The sequence below is a fragment of the Triticum urartu genome, chromosome 1 (genome assembly GCF_003073215.2).
Source record: "Triticum urartu cultivar G1812 chromosome 1, Tu2.1, whole genome shotgun sequence".
Lineage (NCBI taxonomy): Eukaryota > Viridiplantae > Streptophyta > Magnoliopsida > Poales > Poaceae > Triticum > Triticum urartu.
The window spans coordinates 390,834,404-390,854,184 of NC_053022.1; positions in this window are offsets into that span (position 1 = coordinate 390,834,404).

A 19,781-nucleotide genomic window follows, 5' to 3' on the forward strand; every position below is an offset into this window, starting at 1 on the left:
GGGTGACCCAGAAAATATTGCTTAAACAACCCATACACAAGCTTCTGCCAATGCGGATACCTCTTCTTGGACTCAATAATCACCTCATTGATGTGGTAAACCGACCGCTGAACCAGATGCTCCTTGCCCGATTCCTTCCTTTCCACACAATGGCTACACTAACAGCTCGGCTATTGGCAGCCACATATAACAACAAAGGCTCCTTGTCAATGGGAGCAGCAAGAACTGGTGGCTCAGCCAGTTGTTTCTTCAAGGCCTCAAATGCCCGATCAGCAGCATCACTCTAGACAAAGTGGTATGTCTTCTTCATCATCTGGTACAGAGGGATAGCCTTCTCACCCAATCAGCTTACAAACCGGCTTAAGGCCGCAATACGACCTGCCAAATGCTGAACAACATTGATACACGTCGGTTTAGCCAGAGAGGTGATAGCCTTTATAATCTCCAGGTTAGCTTCAATACCCCATTCCGAAACCAGAAAACCCAAGAGCTTGCCTGCTAGCACACCAAAAACACACTTGGCCGAGTTAAGCATCATCTTGTAAACCCGCAGATTGTCAAAGGTCTCCTTTAAATCATCTATCAGGGTCTCCTTCTTTCTGGACTTCACCACAATATCATCCACATAAGCGTGAACATTGCGCCCAATTTGATTATCAAGGTAATTTTGCACACACCGCTGGTAAGTCGCCTGGGCACTCTTGAGCCCAAAAGGCATAGACACGTAATAGAAGGCTCCAAAGGGAGTAATGAAGGATGTGTTCTCCTGGTCCTTAACTGCCATCTTGATCTGATGATAACCAGAATAAGCATCCAAAAAGCTCAAACACTCACAACCCGCCGTAGCATCAATAATCTGATCAATACGGGGAGAGCAAAGGGATCAGCCGGACAAGCCTTGCTTAAGTCCGTATAATCCACACACATGCGGCAGGTGCCATTTTTCTTAAGTACCAGCACCGGGTTAGTCAACCACTGAGGATGAAAAACTTCAACAATAAAACCAGCTGCCAAGAGTTGGGCCACTTCTTCGCCAATAGCCTTGCACCTCTCTTCATTGAAACGGTGAAGGAATTGCTTGACCGGTTTAAACTTTGGATCAATATTGCGAGTGTGCTCAACGAGTTCCCTCGGTACACCTGGCATGTCAGAGGGCTTCCATGCAAAGATGTCCCATTCTCATGGATGAACTCGATGAGCACACTTTCCTATTTCGGATCCAGATTAGCAATGATGCTAAACTACTTGGATGGATCACCAGGAACGAAGTCAACTAGTTTAGTGTCATCTGCCGACTTAAACTTCAATAATGGGTCATCCTCTGTGGTTGGCTTCTTCAAGGATGTCATATCCGCCGGGTCAACATTATCTTTATAAAATTTCAGCTCCTCTATTGCACAAACAGACTCAGCATAGGCATCATCGCCTTCTTCACACTCCAAGGATATCTTGCGACTCCCATGCACTGTGATAGTGCCCTTGTGACCCGGCATCTTTAGCTAAACATAACAAGGCCTTGCCATGAACTTAGCGTAAGATGGCCGCCCAAACAGAGCATGAAAAGGGCTCTTGATTTTAATCACTTCAAAGGTCAATGTCTCAGATCTGGAATCATACTCATCTCCAAAGGCAACCTCTAAAGATATTTTACCCACTGGATATGCTGACTAACCATGCACAGATACGTCTCTAACGTATCTATAATTTTTTGATTGTTCCATGCTTTTATATTATCTGTTTTGGATGTTTAATGGGCTTTATTATGCACTTTTATATTATTTTTGGGACTAACCTATTAGCCGAAGGCCCAGTGCAAATTGCTGTTTTTTGCCTATTTCAGTGTTTCACACAAAAGGAATATCACACGGAATCCAAATGGAATGAAACTTTCATGAGGAACTTTTTTGGAATAAACACAATCCAGGAGACTTGGAGTGGAGGTCAAGGAAGCAACGAGACAACCACGAGGTAGGGCGGCGCGCCCCCCCACCCTCGTGGGCCCCTCGTAGCTCCACTGACCTACTTCTTTCGCCTATATATACTCTTATACCCTGAAAACATCCATGGGAGCCACGAAACCACTTTTCCACCGCCGCAACCTTCTGTACCCGTGAGATCCCATGTGGGGACCTTTTGCGGTGTTCTGCCGGAGGGGGATTCGATCACGGAGGGCTTCTACATTAACACCATAGCCTCTCCGATGATGTGTGAGTAGTTTACCACAGACCTTTGGGTCCATAGTTATTAGCTAGATGGCTTCTTCTCTCTCTTTTGTTCTCAATACAAAGTTCTCCTCAATGTTCTTGGAGATCTATTCGATGTAATACTTTTTGCGGCATGTTTTCCAAGATCCGATGAATTGTGGGTTTATGATCAAGTTTATCTATGAACAATATTTGATTCTTCTCCGAATTCTTATATGCATGATTTGATATCTTTGCAAGTCTCTTTGAATTATCAGTTTGGTTTGGCCTACTAGATTGATCTTTCTTGCAATGGGAGAAGTGCTTAGCTTTGGGTTCAATCTTGCGGTGTCCTTTCCTATTGACAGTAGGGTTAGCAAGGCACGTATTGTATTGTTGCCATCGAGGATAAAAAGATGGGGTTTATACCATATTGCTTGAGTTTATCCCTCTACATCATGTCATCTTGCCTAATGCGTTACTCCGTTCTTATGAACTTAATACTCTAGATGCATGCTGGATAGCGGACGATGTGTGGAGTAATAGTAGTAGATGCAGAATCGTTTCGGTCTACTTGACACGGACATGATGCCTATGTTTATGATCATTCCTAGATATTCTCATAACTATGCGTTTTTCTATCAATTGCCTGGCAGTAATTTGTTCACCCACCGTAATATATGCTATCTCGAGATAAGTCACTAGTGAAACCTATGGCCCCCGGGTCTAATTTACACCATATAAGTTTCCAATCTACAATTCTAGTTTACTATTTATTTTGCAATCTTTACTTTCCAATCTATACAAAAATACCAAAAATATTTATCCTATTATCTTTATCAGATCTCACTTTTGCATGTGGCTGTGAAGGGATTGACAACCCGTTTATCACGTTGGTTGCAAGGTTCTTATTTGTTTGTGCAGGTACTAGGCGATTTGCGTGGCGTCTCCTACTGGATTGATACCTTGGTTCTCAAAAACTGAGGGAAATACTTATGCTACTTTGCTGCATCACCCTTTCCTCTTCAAGGGAAAACCAACGCATGCTCAAGAGGTAGCAAGAAGGATTTCTGGCGCCGTTGCCGAGGAGATCTACGCTCAAGTCAATACATACTAAGTACCCATCACAAACTCTTATCCCTCTGTCAGCGTCCTCGGAATGGGGGTCCCCAGACTTGCCTGCCTTTGGCCCGCGGCGTGGCTCCACCAGCGGCCCTTTACGGCCCATCTTTACTAGCAAACACTCAGGACCCTCGCGAGGGGCCAAGCCTTGCGAGGCGGACGACACTAGACCACCTCGGGGGCAGCTTCACCAGGCACACTCACGAGGGGCGGAGAGATCAAGGAAAGGGACACCTCATGAGGTTTCTCTGACGCAAGCCATGACGACTGGAGCCAAGCGGGCGCCAGCACGCGCAGTGTCCTCATTTCCTCTTTGGTACTAAATAGGCAAGCGCAGGCGAGGAGTCCCGAGGCATCATGCAAATGTTTCCATATCGGTGCAACAAGACCAAGACCAGCAGGACGACAGGATGAAGGTCACCGTGGAGCCTAAGATGGCGCCACCACCAGAGCCTTTGGCAGGCGAAGACCACCTTTAGTCAGGATAACTTGTACTAGTTGTCTCCCTTCGAATTTGGCCGTTGTGGGATCCCTTCCCGCTCAATATTTGGAGAGAGGACCATGGCCTCTATAAATAGGACTAGCCACCACCGTAGGAGGCAGGGAACATGGGAACGGATCCAGATCATCCTCAACCACACAAGCTCACCAAGCACAATGGCACCTCTCCTCGGGAGGCTGTTCTTCCCTTGTAACTGTTCATCCTCAGCCCGAGAGGCAATCCACCACACCACACTGGAGTAGGGTATTACACCACATCGGTGGCCCAAACCAGTATAAGCTCTTGTGTCTCTTGTTCTTTGGGTTCGTCGAGCTAGGCCGTGAGATCATGACGTGTGTGAGCTAGAGGGGGGAGAGATCTTCGTGCACACCCAGTATTCGAACCTCAAGGGTTTGGACGGAAATCGAAATCCGACATTTGGCGCGCCAGGTAGGGGTGCGCTGAAGCTTTCCCCTTTGTCAATCCGCGCTTCGCCTCTCCACCAAGTTCATGGCTGACGCTCACCGGGCCCGCGCTGAGCGCCGGGCCGCTCTCGCCACCCGTGTCTCTTAGACAACCCCTGTCACTGGGCCTCCCCGTCGTTCTCCGTCACCCGCTACCAACACCGTTACCGGCCCGACGGCAAACGAGCAACAAGCTTCCTCACTGCACCCCTCCGTGCGGCGAGGCGGCCGCACCGCCACCCCGTCGCTGACTCCAGCCGGCTCATCATCTCATGCTCGCTACACACCCATGGACGTGCAGGCCGCGCTGCTCATGGCACGTGAGCTCCTATGTTAGCGCCAGATTAACAACCTCTACGAGGACTGGTTGGACCGCATTGCCGAGCTTGTCAGTGCCATGGGGGGCTCCCCTGCACCATCCCCTCTCGCTACCTTGCCCGCCCTCGGTTGCGGGCGATGTGGCTCATGGAGCGCCTCCGCCCCTTCTGCATCAAGAAGGCGCCCTCGCGTTGAGGCAAGCGGCTCCTGGAGCGCCTCCGCCCCATCCACATCAAGACGGCGTCGTCGCCCCAAGATGTGCAGTCCCGCGACGTGATCCACCGCACCGTGTGCCCAGCTGCCCGCATACGAAGAAGGACGCTGCCAAGAGGTTCCCTGGCCACAGGAAAACGCTTTACCACTCCCAGAACCACCGAGTCAGGATTGCTTGCCACGGCAGGGCCATGCGCCACTTGCCGTGGTGGCGCGAGGACACCAAGATCAAGCTCCGCCTCATGACGGGCCCCGGTGGCCATGGCAGGCTGCCGCGGCTTCACTCCTGAGCTGCGTAGCATCGTCTGGCTGGGCAAGTTCAACCCGGATCTGCCTCCTCGCTACAACGGCACCCCGACCCTGCGGAGTTCCTGCAGCTCTACGAGCTGAGCATCTAGGCAGCCAGTGGCGACGAAAAGGTCATGGTGAACTGGTTCCCCATGGCTCTCAAGGACGGCGCACGCTCATGGCTCCTGAACGTGCCCCCGGGCTCGATCTCCTCCTAGGATGAGATGCGCGACCGCTTCGTCGCCAACTTCCAGGGCACTCACGACCGCCCCCGGCCATGGGTGACCTGCGCCGCATCAGGCAACAGCCGGGAGAGACCCTGCAGAAGTACATCCAGCGCTTCAACATCGTGCGTCTCAAGATCCCCAAGGTGACAGATGAGGCCATCATCTTAGCGTTTTTCGATGGCGTCCACGACATCAAGATGAAAGAGGAGCTCGCCATCCATGAGGAACTATGCACGACTTTGGAGCTGTTCAACATAGCAACCAAGTGTGCAAGAGCTGAGGAGGGGCGTCTCTCCCTCCTTGAGCTCCCTGCTGCGGATGCAGAGGAGAAGAAGGCCAAGGTCAAGGACGTGAAAGAGCCAAAGACAAAGCGCGACCGAGACCTTCTCGAGTCGTCCAAGGGTAGTCGTGCGTTCTGCGCCTTCCACAATGTGCGCAGCCACCAACGATTGTCAAGAGCTCAGGGCCATCCAGGATGGACGCTTCGGTCGACGCCCCGAGCGCAATGACCGGGGCTATGGCCGAGGAGGTGGACGAGGTGGAGGACGTTGGGACGACCATGGGCCCCGCCAAGAGTGGCGTGACCAGCCTCGCAAGGACCGTTGGCAGGACCAGCCTCGTGAGGGTGCCTGGAGGGACCAGCCTCGCGAGGACCATCCTCAGGGCAATCTTGGTCTCCCTCCACTGCCGCCACCACCAAGGAGGAACGATGACCACCAACAGGACGAAGGGGCTGGGGGCTTCCAGGAGCCGCACTCCATCGCCTGCATCTTGGGTGGCACTCAGTCCCCACCTTCCTAGCGCATCTTCAAGCAGTTCTCCCGCGAGGAGAATGCAGCTATCAGTGTCAAAACCGGTGGATCTTGGGTAGGGGGTCCCGAACTGTGCGTCTAAGGCGGATGGTAACAGGAGGCAGGGGACACGATGTTTTACCCAGGTTCGGGCCCTCTTGATGGAGGTAAAACCCTACGTCCTGCTTGATTAATATTGATGATATGGGTAGTACAAGAGTAGATCTACCACGAGATCGCAGAGGCTAAACACTAGAAGCTAGCCTATGGTATGATTGTATGTTGTCCTATGGACTAAAACCCTCCGGTTTATATAGACACCGGAAGGGGCTAGGGTTACACAAGGTCGGTTACAAAGGAGGAGATATACATATCCGTATTGCCTAGCTTGCCTTCCACGACAAGTAGAGTCCCATCCGGACACGGGATGAAGTATTCAATCTTGTATCTTCATAGTCCAACAGTCCGGCCAAAGGATATAGTCCGGCTGTCCGGAGACCCCCTAATCCAGGACTCCCTCAGTAGCCCCTGAACCAGGCTTCTATGACGATGAGTCCGGCGCGCAGTGTTGTCTTCGGCATTGCAAGGCGGGTTCCTCCTCCGAATACACCACGGAAGAATTTGAATACAAGGATAGTGTCTGACCCTGCAAAATAAGTTCCACATACGACCGTAGAGAGAATAATATTACCACAAATCTAATCTGCTGACACGTTTTGGCAGCATGACATCACGCCATGGCCCGGTAATTATTTGAACCGTTTTTCTTTAACCAGCCCCGCACATAACGCAAGGCGGTTTCTTGACACGTCTTGTCAAAGCAGAGATCGTGTTCCCCTTATTACTGGATTCTCATCAATACGGACGTGGGTAACCCAACCGTGCCTAGGACTCCTAGATTTTAGGCAAGTCCCAAACGGCCACGAGGAGGATGCTTGATATTCACCCTGTTTATAAAGGGACAAGGCTGTTACTTTTTCCCTCCCGTGCTCAATCGAATCCCTCCCCCACCTCGAGTTCTAACACCCAAAGCCAAGGTCAGGTGCTTCGGACCTTCAATCATGTCCGGATCCAGCCTTCAAGGCCGGTGGATGTCTTCCTCCGTCACGGAGGAGGACATCAAGAAGTGGAGGGAGGCCAGATATCTGACCATCGAAATTTCGCATAGGCTGCCTGCCTAAGGGCAGGTCGTCCCTACTCCCGAACCCAATGAGAGCGTTGTGTTCGTCTCCCACTTCCTCCGAGGACTAGGCCTCGCTCTGGATCCCTTTGTCAGGGGTCTTATGTTCTATTACGGGCTGGATTTTCACGATCTGGCCCCGGACTCCCTTCTTCACATCTCGTCATTTATTGTCGTCTGTGAGGCCTTCCTCCGCATTACCCCTCACTTCGGCTTGTGGCTCAAGACCTTCGATGTGAAGCCGAAGATGGTCGAAGGACAGTACATAGCGTGCGCAGGTGCTTTAATAAGAAAAATTGCTGATGCTCCATGGCCAAAGGGTTCCTTTCCAGAGGTGTCCGGATTGTGGCAACGGGAGTGGTTTTACATCACAGCTCCTTGAAGTGCCAAGTTGGGTAGCTGCCCCCACCTTTCGCTCGGGCCCTCCACCACAACTGATGTCATGGATCAGCAGGGGACTGAGCTGGGGTCCAGCCAAGGACGTGCCAATACTGCAGAGCCGTATCCGAGATCTCTTCGAGGGATATTTCAGTCTGGTTATGGTAATGCAAGTCATGCTGGTTCATCGAGTCCAGCCTTGCAAACGCCGGCCCCTCCGTATGTGGGAATTAAACCCAGAAGGACCGCGCACTATTCAGAATTTCCTCGGCATGACACACGAGGAGATGTACAAATCGTTCTTAGGACCCCAAATAGAGTGTCCGGACACTACCGAGGACGTGGGCCTGAGCAGCAACCGTACCGCTGCCCAAGTAAGTAATCCCATGGCCGAACACACCGTCCTTTTATTTATCATGACATCATCCTGAAGAATCGCTCTTTGACCAGGACTGGATAACAAAGGCGAAGATGATCCGGTGTTCGGCCCCCCTTCCTGAAGGCTTGGACAATCCGGTGCTGGAAAAGATGCTCGATCCATCACCTTGTCCGGTGCCCTCAAAGGAAGACGAAGGGGGGAATAAAGAGGGCGAAGGCGGGCCTCCATTGCTACCTATTCCAACCGAGGGAATGAGCGCCTCCGCGAGGGAGGATAACCAAGGGGAAGAATCTGACATTCTCTCTCCCCGGGGAAGGAAGAGGACTACCTCCGAAGATCCGGAAATCAAGGTTTCCAAACGGGAGAAGAAATCTCTGCCAGAGGGTCCTGCCTCGGAGGGAGTTCTTGCCGCACAATGTCCATGCGGGGATCAGCCCTCTAATGAGATGTAAGTAATCAAAAGGTATTTAATAGTGAAGATATCCTACCTTACTTCTAAGGAAAATAACCGAAGTATTTATCTTGTAGTTCGGATCTTAGCCCTTCTCAGCTAAGCTTGTCTTCGAGGGATCTTCTTCCGGAGATGATGGAGAGCGAAACGCCTCCTCCTGCCACACCGCCTTACGAAGCGGGCGACCCTGAGGTGTCGTCGCGGAGGGCTTCTCCTGATCCGGCAAGGCCAGAAGGTAATCCTATGGCCACCCGAAGTCCTCAGTATCCGGCTCTCGAAGAGAACAATCAAAAGAGTCTGGCATCGTCTGGTGCATGGTCGGATGTACAGCAGGATCTGCTGGAGAAGGCGGCTATCTCAGAAGAGCACCGCGCATTGATGGGTACGATGATTGAAAGGATTTCGTCCGCTGAAAGCGGGCTGCATAAGCCTTTATGAGTCTACTGACGGGTTTTGAGGTACGTGAAATGAAGTATATTTTTGAAAGTACCGCACATTTTTAGATGTGCCCTGTGTAGATAGTAGCCCCTGAGACTCTGGTTGTCGTCGAAAACGGCGACAAACATAGGATCATAGTCCCAGGCAATAACAAAACTGCCTTTATGTGCAGGTGGTGGAAGCTCCGGTGGCTAGCCGGACTGATGGGTATGCCGAACTAAAGCGGCAGCTGGACGCGGCAGATGCCGACATCGTGCTTGTCAACGAGCGGCTTGACGAGGCACAGGGTGAGTGGCCTTTCTGGTGATCGTCACATAATAAGAGCAGCATGATGCCAGTATCTTTAATATGTTGTGACTCCAGATGGAGCGGCCACCATGGAGACCCTTCGGGCGGAGCTTGCCCGAGCCAAGGAGCAAGGAAGGAGTAGCAATGCGGCTGCTTTGCAAGCGGCTGAAGAGTTAAGGGCTGAACAGGCCGCACATTGCGAGAGCAAAGAGAAAATGGCCAGGATGGTTGTAAAGTTAAAAGATACTGCCGATCGTTGCCAGCTTCTTGAAGAAGAAAACCGGGCGAAGGCGATGGACCTGGAAAAGGCCACGATGGCGACCAAAGACACCCGCTCTGCGATGAGAGCAAAAAAGGAGGAGCTGCATCAAGCCAGGGATATCGCAGCTGGGAAACCCTTTATGCTGCAGAGGAAGTTTGGAGATCCTCGGTATGCCCCTGTGGACCGGCTGTGGAGTTCGGCGGACGCATATCTGGACTTGGCGGCGAGTGTCGTCGATGCGGCCGAATACTTCCGAGATCAAACAAATTGTGAAGTGGACAAGCTATTCTGGTCATAATTTAACGTTCCAGAGCGTCCGCTTCCATTGACTGATCGGCTTGTCGAATGGGCCGAGTTGAATAGATTGTCTGGACTCGCCATGAGGTCTATTGTGGATCATCTGTGGCCGGAAAGGCCAAAGCCGAACATCTATTTTAGTTTGGTGCCGCGCATTAATGCGATGAAGGGGTCGGCGTGCATAGAAGGCTCGCGGATGGCCCTTGCTCGTGTCAAAACATACTGGGTGGAGATGGATGCCACCACTATTGCGGCGCAGGGTTCGGCCAAAGGCCAAGTGGCTGTCGAGCACTATTTTGAGGAAGTTCTTGAAGGCGCTCGTTCGATAGAGGCCCAATGCTCGAAGAATATTATGTTTGAGTGACATGTATTCCCATTGTAAAAACAATGTTTTATTAAGTTTATCAAGGCTGTATTTATACTTTTGCCCGAAAGTATTATGATGCCTCCTGTGCGGCCGTTTATGTATATATGTATATAACCTGAAAGATTGCAGTCGTCGGCTTCAGCCCCCACGCATATAATGCGGGGGTGTTCGCAGAAGACACATGTTCACACTTGATCCAACGTCTTGGTCCATTAAGGAGGTGATAGCGCAGCGAACTAGGCAATCGGACTATAATGCTTTAACACTTTCACTTAGCCAGAGGAGTTTGACAGTGGGGTTACTATATAGCCCCTGGTGGCTCCGCACTCATCCGAATTCGGGGTGCATACATGCCTGGCCGGGAAACGGCCCTTCGTTAAGGCGGAGCAATCCCGAATATTCCGATAGGTCATCGAGTGGTTGCCCAGTCTCACGCTATATCATGACAGTCAGTTTTCGGCTTTCTCTACTGAGGTGCTCGTCCGGATGAACTAGGGCACAATCGCAGTAGTTCTCCTGGTGCCGCCTTAGCCGATAGAGTGGAACGTAAGGCAGCAAAACACAGGAGCCGGGTAAACCCAACATTTGACCAAAGACATGATTCGGTGTTGATGCATATAAGGCCAAACTCGCGACGCCGAACACTCCCTAAGGTATTCGGTCTTTATGGTGTAAACCGGGCCTAAACAGTGCCCTTTGTAATAAGCCCCTGGTGTCCAGGTACGTGCAATATTCTGACGTGGCCACATGCCAATACGTCAGCATCCTTCTCAATTGTACTGAGAATCCAAGGGATGTGTATCAACAAGAGACAGTAAAAAGGTTTACGCAGGGTCTTAATCTAAAAAGAATCCTTGGAACGGGTCCCTGCTACACGTCTGCGCCTGTGTCTCCGTTGTGCCGTATTCTGGACGGGTGTAGCACGATGGTCATCTAAAAAAGAGAGGAACTTAATTGAAAAGTTTCCGTGCAAAAGGTAAGTTATACTGAATAAACAATATGAGTAAAGTTGAGCCTAATTGTCTTGTGCGCGCGTGTTGAGCCCCTTGTATTGTAATAGGGGTATAGCCATCAAACCTGTATCAATTACATATAGTAGTACCGGACTTCGTCCAACCGTGTCCGTGGTCTTAACGACCTGTCAGATGCTTTAGTTGGTGAGGCCGTTTAGTGTGTGGCTGCCAAGGCAGCCGCACGGTCTTCCACGCGCAAGGAGCGCTCAATATTTCCATTTACTGTAATGATGCCACATTGACCGGGCATCTTAAGCATGAGGGAAGCGTAATGCGGTATTGCGTTAAAGCGAGCGAAAGCCTCGCGTCCGAGTAGTGCTTGATAGCCACTTTGGAACGGAGCGATGTGGAAGGTTAAATTTTCGCTGCGGAAGCTATCGGAGAAGCCGAATATAACCTCTAGTAGTAGGGAGCCCGTGCAATGGGATTCTGGGCCTGGCGTTACTCCTTTAAAGGTAGTATTGCTATGGCTAATTTTTATGGGGTCTATACCCATTTTGCGGACTGTGTCCTGATATATCAGGTTTAGACTGCTGCCACCATCCATCAGGACTCGTGTGAAGTGGTATCCATCAATTATTGGGTCTAATACCAAGGCAGCCCATCCTGCACGCCGGATACTTGCCGAGTAATCTCGATGGTCGAAGGTGACCGGTTGGAACAACCAGTGGCAGGACTCCGCGGTGATAGGCCCAGGGGCATGTGTCTCTAGGAGTGCCGCTTTGTTTCTCCCCTTTGTCACGTGTAATACGTTTACTGTTTTGACTTCTGGTGGGAACTTCTTCTGTTCCCCAGTGCTTTGCTTGCGAGGCTCGTCCTCGTCTTCTCTTGGTGTATCCTGCCCCTTGTGTTCGGCGTTGAGCTTGCCGGACTGCTTGAAGACCCAACATTCTCTATGGGTATGATTTGCAGGTTTATCGGGGGTGCTATGGATTTGACATATTTGGTCCAGAATCTTGTTTAGGCTGGACAATTCACCTCTATTGCCTTTGGGGGGCAACTTTTGCTGACCTGGCCAAGAGCTTTTGTATCCGGCGTTTACCGCTGTGCTCTTCGGGCTGTCTTCTTTATTCCGGCGCTTGTTTTTACTGCATCATGATTTCCCGTTTCCGTCCCTGACTTCGGATGTACTTCGGTCGCTGGTGCTGCATCGGGCTAACCAGCTGTCCTCGCCCGCGCAAAAGCAGGTCATGAGGCTTGTTAATGCTGCCATTGTTCTCGGCTTTTTTTGGCCGAGGTGTCTGGCAAGCCATTCGTATCGAACGCTGTGCTTGAAAGCTGCTAAGGCTTCGGTGTCCGGACAGTCGACTATTTGGTTCTTTTTAGTGAGGAGCCTGTTCCAAAGCTTTCGGGCTGACTCTCCGGGCTGTTGAGTTATATGACTTAAATCGTCTGCATCCGGTGGCCGAACATAGGTCCCTTGAAAATTTGCTCGAAAGGCGTCTTCGAGCTCTTCCCAGCTTCCAATGGAGTATTCGGGGAGGCTTTTAAGCCAGTGCTGAGCTGGACCTTTGAGCTTGAGGGGTAAGTACTTTATGGCGTGGAGATCGTCTCCTCGAGCCATATGGATATGGAGGATGTAGTCCTCAATCCAGACCCCAGGGTCTGTCGTTCCATCGTACGCCTCTATGTTTATGGGTTTGAATCCCTCTGGACATTCATGGTCCAGCACCTCATCGGTGAAACATAGGGGGTGTGCGGCCCCCCTGTATTTGGGTGTATCGAGGTATTGGGATGTTTGTTGTGTTGCATTGCATTCTAGAGCGCGCTTGTGTGGCCCGTAGATGGATCTGGTTGCGCCGTACTTTTGATGCGAGTCCTCACGCGGATCGCGTACCGGCTTATGTGCGGCATCGTTTGCCGTTCTACGTTGGCCACGAGGTTGTCTATCCGACTGGATGGCCATTTTGTTTTTTGATTGCGGGGGATCTAAGGCCTCCTCATCGAATTCAGGTAGCAGCTTTCGCTTCGGGTAGCTCTTGGTGTGGCGATTACCGCCGTACTTTGCTGCAGTGTTGAGTACTTCACTCCATCTGATTCTGAGTGTGTCTTGTGCAGCCCTGAGCCTTTGCTTCTGCTTTTTCAGACTCCTCGCAGTGGCAACCAGCCCTTGATGGGCATTCTGTTGCTCCGGGTGCCTGTCCGGTGTGATGTCGTCTGGACTATTATCTTCGAGGGGGTCGGGTTGTTCGGTTTGATTCTCCGTGTTGCCCTGGTCGGGCGATGGTTCACCCTGCTCTATCGCTGGGTCTATGTGACCGCTGCTTCTGCCAAGGCGGGATTTGGAGCGGCGCTTACGCCGCCGCTTTGGCTGCTTCTCGAGGGAACAACCCTTCGCTGCGTCCTTCCGTTCCTCATCGTCGTTTTCTTTGGGTGTGTCCACCATGAATACATCATATGATGAATTGGGCGTCCAGTGCCCTGTGGGCAGTGGTTCCTGTTCGTCTCCTGCATCGTCATCCATACCGTCGATGTCTTCGGAGTCTAAGTCTAGCATGTCGGTCAAATCATCGGCAGTGGCTACTAAGTGGGTGGTGGGTGGGCGGCAAATTTCTTCGTCATCTGCATCCCAATCCTGCCGAACATAGTTCGGCCCAGACTCTCCTGACAGGGAGAGAGACCTTAACAAGTTCAGTATGTCACGGAAGGGCGAGTGCTGAAAGATATCCGCGGAGCTAAACTCCATGATCGGCGCCTAGTCGGATTCGATAGGCATGGGCACAGGCGGCTCGGAGTCAGTGGCCGGGGAAGAATCCGGTAGTTCGACGTCATGACTCCCATGAAGGGTAAGGTCGATACTCGGCTCGATCGCCGATGAGAGTGCGGCCTCTGTGGAGGGGTCTATCCACCCGTCCATGGATGGCACAACTGGCTCCGAATTGAAGGTCGGAGCAGTTGCCGGCGCGATCTCCTGAACAGGGTCCGATGGCAGAGCTAAATCATGCTCATCGTGACCGTGTGGCGCACTAGGCAGGGGCTTGAATCCGTCGAAGATCAAGTCTCCGCGGATATCGGCCGTGTAGTTTAGGCTTCCAAACCTGACCTGGTGGCCAGGGGCGTAACTCTCAATCTGCTCCAGATGGCCAAGCGAGTTGGCCCGTAGTGCGAAGCCGCCGAACATAAAGATCTGTCCGGGGAGAAAAGTCTCACCCCGAACTGCATCGCTATCGATGATCGAAGGAGCCATCCAGCCTAAGGACGACGACACAGAGGAACTCTCAATGAAAGCACCAATGTTGGTGTCAAAACCGGCGGATCTCGGGTAGGGGGTCCCGAACTGTGCGTCTAAGGCGGATGGTAACAGGAGGCAGGGGACACGATGTTTTACCCAGGTTCAGGCCCTCTTGATGGAGGTAAAACCCTACGTCCTGCTTGATTATTCTTGATAATATGAGTAGTACAAGAGTTGATCTACCACGAGATCGGAGAGGCTAAACCCTAGAAGCTAGCCTATGGTATGATTGTATGTTGTCCTATGGACTAAAACCCTCCAGTTTATATAGACACCGGAAGGGGCTAGGGTTACACAAGGTCAGTTACAAAGGAGGAGATATACATATCCGTATTGCCTAGCTTGCCTCCCACGCCAAGTAGAGTCCCATCCGGACACGAGACGAAGTCTTCAATCTTGTATCTTCATAGTCCAACAGCCCGTCCAAAGGATATAGTCCGGCTGTCCGGAGACCCCCTAATCCAAGACTCCCTCAGCAGACCTCCCCAAGCTCGAGGCCATGCTCCCACTCAGATGGTCCAAGTACGCCATCACCTTTAGCTCGGCGGACCAGCTCAAATGTGCGGCAACCGCCGGCATCCTCCCGATGCTCTGTTCACCCGTCATCAGCAATGTCCAAGTCACCAAGACCCTCATCGACGGCGGCGCAGGGCTCAGTGTCCTGTCCGTCGAGACATTCGACAGCCTTCAAGTGCCATACGATCAGCTCCAGCCCACCAAGCCTTTCTCAGGAGTGACTGACGGCTCCACCACCCTGATAGGGCAAGTTCGTCTCCCTGTCACCTTCGGTCAGCGTGACAACTACCACACCGAGCTCGTCGACTTCGACGTCGCCCACACCCGCCTGCCGTACAATGCCATCCTCGGGTACCCAGCGCTAGCCAAATTCATGGCAGTCACCCACCATGGCTACAACATCCTCAGGATGTTGGGAAGCGGCACAATCATCACAGTGCCCTTCGAAGAAAGAGACGCGGTGTGCTCCCTCGATCACGCCTTCCAAGCTGCAGCAGTCGGACACCATGGCAACACGTATGTGCAGTAACCTCCTGAGGCCAGCCACAAGAAGAAGAAGAAGCAGCTACCCCACGCTGGGCCTCAGGAGAGTGGCGTCTCCAGCAGCGCCACCTCAGGATCGGCGCCCGCACCTGAGGCGCCTCCCTCCCTTGCATAGGGAGGCGCACCTGGCGCCCTCCTCTGGCAGGGCTCGGGAGCTCTCTTCTGGAGGGCCTCGGATCTAGCCAGCATCACGAGAGAGGTGCTCGGGAACCACGCGGAGGCATGCTTCGCGGCACGTATCCCTCAGGAGGACACCGGGCGAGGAGAGCCTGACGCTCAGGAGTTCATCACCAAGGCCACTCAGGAGCTGCAGGATGCAAGAGCCATACGCGGTGACCGCCGCCCACCTGGCGCTGCTCCCCATCCAGGCGCGGATGGCAGGCTGCGCGTCTGCGTCGACGTCCCAGGGCTCAACAGGGTCGCATCTCAGGAGCTCTTTTGGCCTTCGCGCATGGGACGTTGCAAGGGCCCACCTCACAGCTACGTTCGCATGCCGTTCGGCCTGCCGAGCGTGGCAGACGCCTTCCAGCGCAACCTTTGGAGCGTCCTGGCAGGTCAGGAGGCCATGCATCACGTAGTCCTGGTGGAGATGGAGAAGGTCCTCAAGGAGCCGCCTGGACCCTCAGGGCCTCCCGAGGCTCAGGGTCCCGGTGGCTCGTGAGGAGCAACCCCTTCGCCACGTGTCTTCAGCTACCCCAACACTCCTTCGACAACCAAACCAGGTGACATTTTCCAAGTTTATTTAGCTGGGAGCGCCCCCTGGGTTGCATCATTCCCAGGCCGCGTGGGTCTGTCCCTGCGGCATGTATCGTTTTACGTCTTTAGCTTACCCTGCTGGGGGTGCCCCTCGGGCTGTATAATCCCAGGCCGCTCGGGTCCGACCCAGTGGCATGTATCATTCTTGCATTTACCTAAGCTAGTTCACTTTCCATGCATGATCTATCTATGGTTATCACCTACTTGATTGTCACTCACCACGGGAGCTACGCATGCTGGCACGGCGCTTGCGCTCAGGTCCGTCCCTGCAACGCTGACAAATCTGAGCGGTCGAGCTCTGGCTCGTCGCTCGCCCACGCACGTCACCTCACTGGACCCTTAGTGCCTTCACCTCCTTGCAGAGCGACCTGCGGCAGACCGACAATCATCATGGCGATCTATGTCCCTCCTCGTGCTAACCTGCAGGGACCTCCTGAGGACGACAGCGGGCGATACCACGGGCTCCTTCTTCTCCCATGCGATTCGCTTGCACGTTAAAAGGGGGCTCCTGAGTATCGCGACTCGGGAGCTCTTACTGGCTCTCAAGCCCTCACCCCTGGCCTTGACCATGGCATCATGACCTGGCATACCAGTGGTGGCTGAGCTTGCTCGAGGGCCGGGGCCTGAGGACGCAGAGCACACAAAAGAGCATGGAGAAGAGGGGCAGGCTCGCACGGGCCTAACCTAACTACCCAACAGTGGTTGACGCACAAGTCTGGCGCAACACAAGGAACCAACTCCGGAATGCCAAGATAAGTCTTGTGCCTGGATCGACCCAGTGCTACATCATAGGATCCTCACCTGCGGCAGCCTTGTTAAGGCAAAATCGCCACCCTTTCCTGCCTCTCAATAGTTGCTTGAGCACTAAAGGGTACCTCTTGAGCATCGCGCCTCAGGAGCTCTTACTGGACCTCCGGTCGCTCACCTCCTGGCCTTCACCACGACATCGCGACCTGGCATACCAGCGACGGCTGCAGCCTGCCTGGGGACCGGGACCTATCGGCGTAGAGCACCAAGCTGTCGTGGGGTTGGAAAGGCGAGACCGAGCCGAAACAAGACATGCGATCGCAAATTTTCATAAGGGATAATATGAACAGAAAACATTACGGACCCTTTACACGCCCCCACGGGGTCCATTTCGATTCCTCACAGGGAACAAAAAGAAGGGAGTTCCTAGGAGCTCTATCTACACGCGTCGGGGCAGCCGACGCCATCATCAACAGTGGGCCACGTGAGGCCGGTGCCAACCCCATCCAGATCAGCAACGGCGGCGGCCGAACGTTGCGGCCTTGCTCCGGGCACGGCGAGAGCTCGGAGGCACATAGCTGTCGTCGCTCGTCTCTGAGGTCTCGTAGGGCTCGGGAGTCGCTGGACTCCCAAGCGCCACCGCTGCTGCTGGAAGAGCCACTGGGGAAGCCAGCGGCAAGCTTGGCGCTGGCCGCTGCGCCGCCCCGACGACCCCCCTTCAGGGCAGCACTCCAAGAGGCGGCCTTCCTCGTCTAAGACCTTCAAGAACATCGTAGAGACACCGTCGTATTGAAGTGGATGGCGAGGGCATCTTCCGCACAGCAGAGTCGAGCGACCTCACCCCAGCCACGAGTCATGAAGATCCTCCTGGAGGAGACGACTGCAACCTCTGCTCTAGTCGTCGGGGCGTCGCAGCGGGCATGCTGCACCCAAAGCTCAAGGGGGCCCCTCGGCGACATCTCGGCGGAGAAGAACTGCGGGAAGCGGATCCAAGTGCACGGAGGCATCGCCGCCCACATCACGAGTTCGCGCGACGAGTCCGCGGCGTGGACTCCTGGGGCGATGGTGTGCGTCACCGCGGCGACCACGGCCCTGGCGCGGGTGGCGGCGCTCGTTGCCCCTCCCTCTAGAGCCCTCATCTTGGGAGTACAAAGGCAGCGGGTACCCGGGAGGTGGCCGCTCGTACCATGGCCGTGACACTTCCGGCCTCACGACTATGTTGTGATGACGGGACCGCATCTTCTTCAGTGGAAGTGGCTCGGGCTCGCTGAGGGGATTCTTTCCCTTCTCCGCGGCTGAGAACCTCCGTATCGGCGCCATGGTCGATGTAGCAAGCGATGAAGCGAGGAAGAAGGAGTGGGAGAAGCAAAGGAGGAGATGGGTGACAGAGGCTCCGCCACCTCTTTCCATTTATAGACAACGGGAGGCCAACCGCCGACCGTCATGATCTAAGGTAATAATGATCTTTTCTGCATGCAGCAAGGACTTGTCAAGTTAGGCAATTGCCGAGGCAGCATGGGGAAGCGAAGACGCCCACGTCTAACCAAACGCGGCGTCAAGCGGGGCCACATGCTGTTGGGTCCCGCGGCGCTCCGCACTTGCCCTTTGGCTTTGCCTTGAAGCCAAGTCCAAGCACGCCTTGGGCCCGGGGGCTACTGTCGGTGTCCTGGAAACAGGGGTCCCCAGACTTGCCTGCCTGCGGCGGCGTGGCTCCACCAGCGGCCCTATACGGCCCATCTTCACCAGCAAACACTCAAGACGCTCACGAGGGGCCAAGCCTCGCGAGGCAAACGACACAAGACCTCCTCAGGGGCAGCTTCACCAGGTAGGCTCGCGAGGGGCGGAGAGATCAAGGCAAGGGACACCTCGCGAGGATTCTGTGATGCAAACCATGACGACTGGAGCCAGGCGGGTGCCAACGCGCGAAGTGTCCTCATTTCCTTTTTGGTGCTAAAGAGGCAAGCGCAGGCGAGGAGTCCCGAGACATCATGCAAAGGTTTCCATATCGGTGCAACAAGACCAAGACCAGCAGGACAGCAGGATGGAGGTCACCATGGAGCCCAAGACGGCTTCACCACCAGAGCCTTTAGCAGGCAAAGACCACCTTTAGTCAGGATAACTTGTACTAGTTGTCTCCCTTCGAATTTGGCCATTGTGGGATCCCTTCCCGCTCAATATTTGGGGAGAGGACCAGGGCCTCTATAAATAGGACTAGCCACCACCGTAGGAGGCAGGGAACATGGGAACGAATCCAGATCATCCTCCACCACACAAGCTCACCAAGCACAAGGGCACCTCTCCTTAGGAGGTTGTTCATCCTCAGCCCGAGAGGCAATCCACCACACCACACTGGAGTAGGGTATTACACCATAACGGTGGCCCGAAATAGTACAAACTCTTGTGTCTCTTGTTCTTTGGGTTCATCGAGCTAGGCCGTGAGATCGTGATGTGTGCGAGCTAGAGGGGGGAGAGATCTTCGTGCGCACGCCAGTGTTCGAACCTCAAGGGTTTTGCCGGAACCCGAAATCCGACACCCTCGCATTACATTATTTGCCATTCGCCTCTTGTTTTCCTCCCCCCCACTTCACCTTTGTCGTTTTATTCGCCCTTTTCCGTTCGTCTCTTTCTGCTTGCCTTTTGTGTGTTTGTTCTTAGTACATTTTGTTGCCATCATATCTGAAACTGGGGAGGTTATCATTGAAAAGGATAGTAGCAACAATGGGGGAAACGTTGATGCTTTTGATTATCCTCATGAAGAACCTACTATTTTACACACTAAAAAGTTTCGGATTGGTAGTGGTAATATTATTGGAAAAGGAGTTATTCAAGATTTCTTTACTTGTGTCG